The 6586-nt window shown below is 39.4% G+C and overlaps 1 long non-coding RNA gene across 1 annotated transcript; it reads right to left on the bottom strand.

Annotated features, from left to right (window-relative positions):
- Nucleotides 1-3288: 3288 nt before the first annotated feature.
- On the bottom strand, nucleotides 3289-5707 carry LOC143420695 (uncharacterized). Its single transcript, XR_013100424.1, has 3 exons — nucleotides 5652-5707; nucleotides 3774-4037; nucleotides 3289-3404 (listed from the first exon to the last, which is right to left on the bottom strand). It is a non-coding gene; the product is annotated as an uncharacterized LOC143420695 (long non-coding RNA).
- Nucleotides 5708-6586: the final 879 nt, after the last annotated feature.

The following is a 6586-nucleotide window of genomic DNA, read 5'->3' as shown; positions in this document are numbered from 1 at the left end:
AACATACCACATATATATTTTGTGGATGATGAAATACATTTTAAAGATACATACAATTATTTAGCGAAACAAAAAGAACTCATTGTTGTGGTAGTAATGCCACTAATGGAAGCAACACTCCCCACTCATGGAGCTGCAATATTTGAAAATGTCTTTTGTAATACTCATTAGCATTCACTTCATGCAGCAAGGAAATAGAGATAAAGGGAGAAAGGGAGAGGCAGAGAGCATAAACAAAGACTGAATAGGCAAATTGGAAGCAGAATAGTTTAGCAAATTAGGTGACAATGAGTGCTTCACCCATCACCGGGCCTCAAGGCTCCCCTGCTGTTTGCTTGAAGTCGTTTAAAAGAAAAGAAAAACATGTCATAATGATAATAAGCTGCTTTGAAATGAAGGAAAAGCATTTAAGGTCCTGCGTTGTTGTCTCTCAAAACTCAAAACAACTTGTAGCCAGTTGCACCTTAAGTGATTTATATAATCTTAGGTGAAGAGGTTATAGGTATAAAATAGCCAGGTGATTATTTAAATCAATTGTTGTTGTTATTGTTTTATTAAGGGGGCGGGGATTATTTATCTGTATGCGAAATAATCACATTAGCATTACTAAGCAGTTATTACATTACATGCATTACATAATTTCTTTAATTATGCTGTGCATTCACTCTTTTAGTCCAAAGAATGATTTTAATAGATTCGATCCACCCCACATAAGGGTGGATCTTTCCACTGTGTCCTTAACCAAACAAAGCTAAGAGCTTTATGTGCAAAGTGATGTTAAACCTGAGTTATCCAAGCTTCATCTTCAGGTAACGAAAACAGTGATGAGCAGCTCGGCTTGTAGCATTAAAGCCTCGATTCCTACACATTTTCGTTTTCAGCTTTTCACAGTTCCTGTGTGTTTCCCTATGAGGAATTGTGTCCATGTGTTGGATTGTTTGTTGTTAACTGATAATTATGTGACTGTATCTGAGGCCATGTCAGCAGGTACTAAATATTTTTTCAAAAGTATTAAATACTGGGTGATGTAATTTTTAAATGTACTTTTCTTTATATGTAATCCTCTAAAGTTACTTTTTATGAAAACAATCATTTTTATGCATTAACCAAGTTTGAATGCTCTGTGCTGTTATGTAACTGACAAAGTTCCAGTACAAGTATACACAGCCAGACGTGGCCAACATAAATAGCCCACACAGTCACATTTGTATTAGATAAGGCTCTGTGGGTGGGAGGGGCTGCCATAATGTCACTGCAGCTGGTGGATCATCTTCTAAGGTTAAAATGTCCACTGCTCTGGGTGACTTTAATCTGCCCTGGTGCTGCTGGAATGCAGCAAGCCTCATCTCTGCCCGACCTAATCTTCAGTGTAATCCACAGACCGACTGCTTTCCCAGCACTATCCTCTGCACCCACCACATGAGCTATTTGGAGGCATTAGAAAAAGCAGAGAAACTGTCAAAGGCGCTGGCTTTGTCTTTTACTGCAGAGTAGACCAGTGCTTTTTAGATTTAGCTGGCCTGAAAATTCACTGGATTTTTCTGTCTTAAAATCAGATGCCACTGAGGACACGCATAAAGCCATCGTCTGAGACACCCATATGGCTTAGGAGGCAAACGCCTTATCTTTTAGGCCACTGGGGCTAATAATACATATATAGCAGACTTTCGTTTATTATGCCATTACAGATGCCGTTTCTTAAACTTAACCAAGACTATAAGACTTGACACATGTTTATGCTAGAGCGAGTTTTAATGTCAACTGGAAGGGAGGAGGGCAAGTTTGGGTTTGACTGTGAACTGAAATCAGCTGAAAGAAGCTAAAAGTAAAATGGAAGTAAATGAAGTAAAATGGTGAAAAATGATCAAGACTAATAGATGGCCTCTTTTTAAAAATTTCAGAGTTCAGTCTGCGCTGAATTTATTTTATTATTTGTAAAATAGTTAGTACAGCCCTTGACCTCAAAATTCTGCTGGACTCTCAGATGGCTCCGCCTCTATAAACTCTCAGTCTGACACAGACTGCACTGTATTTTATTTTATGTTATTGCTTATCCAAAGCCATGACTGTGAGGCGTGGCTCATAAATGAAAAATGTGGATGCTGAAACAAATCAAACAGACAAGGCCAACTATTATCAGCAATTTGAATCAAATGTGAAACCCTCCACCAAAGTGAGGACAGGCAAGGAATTATATATTTAGGAGAGCCACGGCAACTCTTGAGCCGCAGAGGTGCTCGCGTGGCTTCACGAGAGCGATATTTTTATTTGGAAAAGCGGCTCACGGTTTATCAGTGTGTACAGTGGTTTTAAACTGATACACGCTCAAACTTTAATGGATTAGTCTCACTCATTACACTGTCTGTCCGCTCTACTTACCAAAATACACGTTTATCTTCGGAACAGGAGAGAAGGTTATCAAGCTCGGTGTAAATAATTTTACCTGTGGCACTGCTGCTTTATGGTGACGTTCAAGGTGAGAGCAAATTGAAATTTTAATGAATTAGTTCCACTTGTTTCATTGTGGTGCTTTATGGATGTGGGTCAAATGGGGGTTATCGGGATGATAGTCTCATGGCGTGAAGACAAAAAGGTGAGGGAGAGCTGAGAAGTAACAAACTGAAACTTTGCTTTTATAACCTCACAACATCTGATAAGATGAAACGATTCGAAGCTGCGATCGCACACCCAATGAAACTCCCAGTACCTGCTTTCCAGATGGACAAAGGGCAGAACAATGAAAGGAAAGTGTCTCCTGCTGTGTCTCTACAGTTCTTCTCCTCTAAGCAGAAAGCTCCACAAAGAGAGGGAATTGCGACAAATGTAATCTGGGAGAAGATTGAGCTGCTTTTTAAAGTCAGCACCGTCTCACAATGAAATGCAGCACGCCGCGGCGAGGTGTCTGCAGCTCCCAGGGGAGTTATGGACATCAAGTAAACAGCAGTTGAGTTGTAGCTGTCAGGGATTTGAAGGTCAGCTACGCTTTCCTTTTTATGCGTCCATCACCTAAATGCACATTTTCACACACCAGTTAACGTCACTCAGAAAATAGTGCGCTGTCAGTTCTGCGATCTGGTGACTTAAAGGTTCGTTTTATTTTAGCTGGGAGGGGAACTGATCCATACATCGTTAAATGAGGGAAACCTTTAAAACAAAGCCTTAGTGGAGTCCGGGTGCTGTTAACAGTTTTTACAGACTCGATCAGCTAAAAGTTGAATCTTTTTATGCATCTTTATTCAGATAAAAATAAAACTGAGACATGTTATCAAGTTTCGATCTGAAGTCTCCAAACCTCATGGAAATACATGTTTCATAACGTGCCTTCTTCTGTCCCCTTGTTGGAATCTGAAATTCCCGATCCATCCAATATCTTGAACATCACAAGAAAGAGGTCAAGAAGTCACCTGAAAAAAAATCTAGATCGATCATATGGCTGTGGCCAGTGTGCTTCATCACTCTAAAGCTTTTGTTTTTATTAAGTCTCAGAAAGTATGAGATTAAATGAGAGGGAGCAGAGTTTATTTCTCTTAAATTGTCTTGCTATTGATTTTTGAAGTTCCTGTTTCTCTTTTTTTTTTTCCCCTCTGGGTTTCTATAAGAAATTAGGCACAACAGTACAATCACCTGCACAACAACATAATCAACTTACAGGGGAAAGAGAGCCGTTCGATGAAGCCCATATTTCCAAAGAGTTGATTCTACAAGGTTTATGATTAGTTCAGTAATGGAGTGCATTTTCACTACGGACCAAAAGCAACAAAAACAAAGCCTACTCTACGAATCCCTGGAGATCTGCGTTGAGTCTGACTTCTAAATGTACTCTTCCCATCTCCTTCCCGACTTTTCATCCTTTCTCTCCGTCTATCTCTGCAGTTTTGGAGGTTTGTGATGCAGATCTCGGCTCCTGCGCCCCTCTGCCCCCGAGTTATCAGTCATTTGTGTTCTAATCGCTGTGTCCAGGAGCAGCCCTGGTCTGGCTCCAAATGGTGGCAGCTCGCCCTTTATCACAGCACAGAACCCAGCCAGGTTACACACCGCTGAAAAATCAACATGACGGTGAACAAACAGCGAGACATGTTAATATCTGTTTACACAAAACTGTTCGAGTTTTTGATGTAACAAAAGAGAAAAAACATCCTCTTCATTCACCTAACTCGTCTATTTTTACATAGGTAATGAATATAAACATATATCAGATCCACTTTGAGGGTTTTTTGGAGGTTTAGTTCCTGTTGGGGTTTTTTACCTTTAATTAAATTAACAGCATTGATTGCTATAAAAAAAATCATGTACTTTTAAATAATGTGTTATTTGGACTGCTGCTATTAGAAAATATCATTTTAATTTGATTTTTGTTGAACATTTAGAGCAAGTTGACATTTTGTAAAAATCTGTGAAAGGACAAAAACTATATAAACAAAGAGCCTGATAGAATTGGATGTTTCCAGTCTTACTGGCTATTCAAAGCACTTTGAACTGCAGTCTACATTAAACATGTTTTTATCTACCTCACACGGTTATACGTGGCTCATTCAGGACATAACCGGTGTTGGGCAGGTTACTTTGAAGAAGTAATTAGTTATAGTTACTAGTTACTTCTTCAACAAAGTAACTGAGTTAGTAACTGAGTTACAATGTTACTAAAGTAACTAATTACCAGGAAAACAAACTATTGTGTTACTTTAAAATATGTTTAAATATGTAACTTAGATCCCCTCTTAATGGAATTTACTAAAATATCAATTACTAAAGAAAGGAGAATAGCAAAAATAATAATAATTATGTGCTAACATGCAACTAAAATTAGAAATAACTACAACACAGGTTGTCTTTCTGCTTTGGTTCTTCACTGGGTGTCAGCCTTCTGTGAGGAAGGATAGGAGGAGCTGTTTATGAAGACCTGGACAACAGGAAACAAAAACAGGCCCACAAACAATAACAAGGCCGGAGCCATCACAACACAAGTGCCCTATTTTTGTAGCCTTACATGTCCTACCCTGCACGTCCTGGGCTGGGAGAAGACCCAAACAGCTACAGGGCAAACGTGCAAACTCCACAAAGAAAGGCATCGGCAAACCAGGAACCGTCTTGCTGTGAGGCGAGAGCCCTAACCTACAAGTACAGTGTCACAGCTTAAATAAGCTTCCTGGCTGACAGCAGTCATATTTGACTATAAAGAAATAAGGACAGTTTCATTTTGTGTTATTCAGAGTTGCAAAACTGCCAAAAAAAAGGCACAAGCGAGTACTGGAGATGATGTGGCTGACAAGCCAGAAAATGACTCATTCTAATTACATTTTCTACAGCTCGAATAAACTCAACAACCTGTAGGTGAGTGATTGATACACTGCTTGGCCTGAATATACACATTACTCCACTAATGCATTCTGAAAATTTTACAACAGTCTTTAGACTATATGAAAACAGACAGGGAAACACCTACAGAAGCACATTAATCCCATTTAATCACAGGAATAATATTCTTTTACGAAGCTCACAGAGAATACAGAGTTGTTGATGGAAATGATTGAACTAATTTCACGGGGAAAATTGCAGGTTTGACACAGATAGCACTTTGAGGCATTTAATTTGGTTATTAGAATTTCTAATAGCTCTCGCTCATACACACATTTTCACTGTGAACTACTCACCACGCACAATTGTGTAGATGTGTCCTTTCTAGTCGAGCATCAGCACCCATTGTGTTCAAGTCCCATTGTCAGATTTGACACATGATGAAATGAGTATTACAGCACTGAAAGGGAGAGGACCCCTCTGACAATAGCCACTGCTGTGGTATGACAATAATGAGGGATAATGGAGAATTGAGCTCACCATCCTGCTGTGTTCTGACCTGACAAGTGACTGTGGAACCATGGTGGAAAAACACAGAACGGTTAACATTTCACCTGATTCTCCAAGAAGGCTGACAGACTGACCTGAGCCAAGTCCAGTGATAAAAAACAGAGAGGAACACAATGACAGTATCAGTGTGCACATATCACAGAGTCACAGGTGAATTGGTAACACTGAGTGATTTTCCTTTCTGTGCCTTCTGAGAGCTTTTCAGAGTCCACTCCAAATGTGTGTTCATCAACAATAGGTGTAACCATTTAATGAAACTCTGAATCAGTGGCGCATGATACAAACACAGTCAGCTTCATGCACTATTGTTTCCATACCTTCTGCATTTACTCATCCTGAACCGGTGATGCTATCTTGAGCTTCACCACTATTGGTGAGTCAGACCTTTGCAGGTGAATGCACTTGTCATGAAGTGCTTGTTTACACTTAATTAGTGTCACTTGTGTGTAAGTAAATGTGCATTAAGTTGCATTAGTAAGTGCGAGGCTTTATCATTAGCATAAGAAACACTCCTGTCTTGACTGCATTAATGAAACATTACCCCCTTTTCTTCATAAGAAGCTGTTGTATGGAATTATATTTGTGTTATGAATAGCGTGCAAGCTAAAACATAATCACAAGCAAACAATTTCCCTTCACAGGTGCAGGTATTCATTCCCATTCGTGCAATTAAAATCCTTGTGCGTGAATTCAACAACCCGCACGTGTAGAACTCATCAGC

This window comes from Maylandia zebra, linkage group LG10 (assembly GCF_041146795.1).
Source record: "Maylandia zebra isolate NMK-2024a linkage group LG10, Mzebra_GT3a, whole genome shotgun sequence".
NCBI lineage: Eukaryota > Metazoa > Chordata > Actinopteri > Cichliformes > Cichlidae > Maylandia > Maylandia zebra.
The sequence above is the reverse complement of the archived record's forward strand: the minus strand, read 5'-3'. Positions and strand labels throughout refer to the sequence as shown.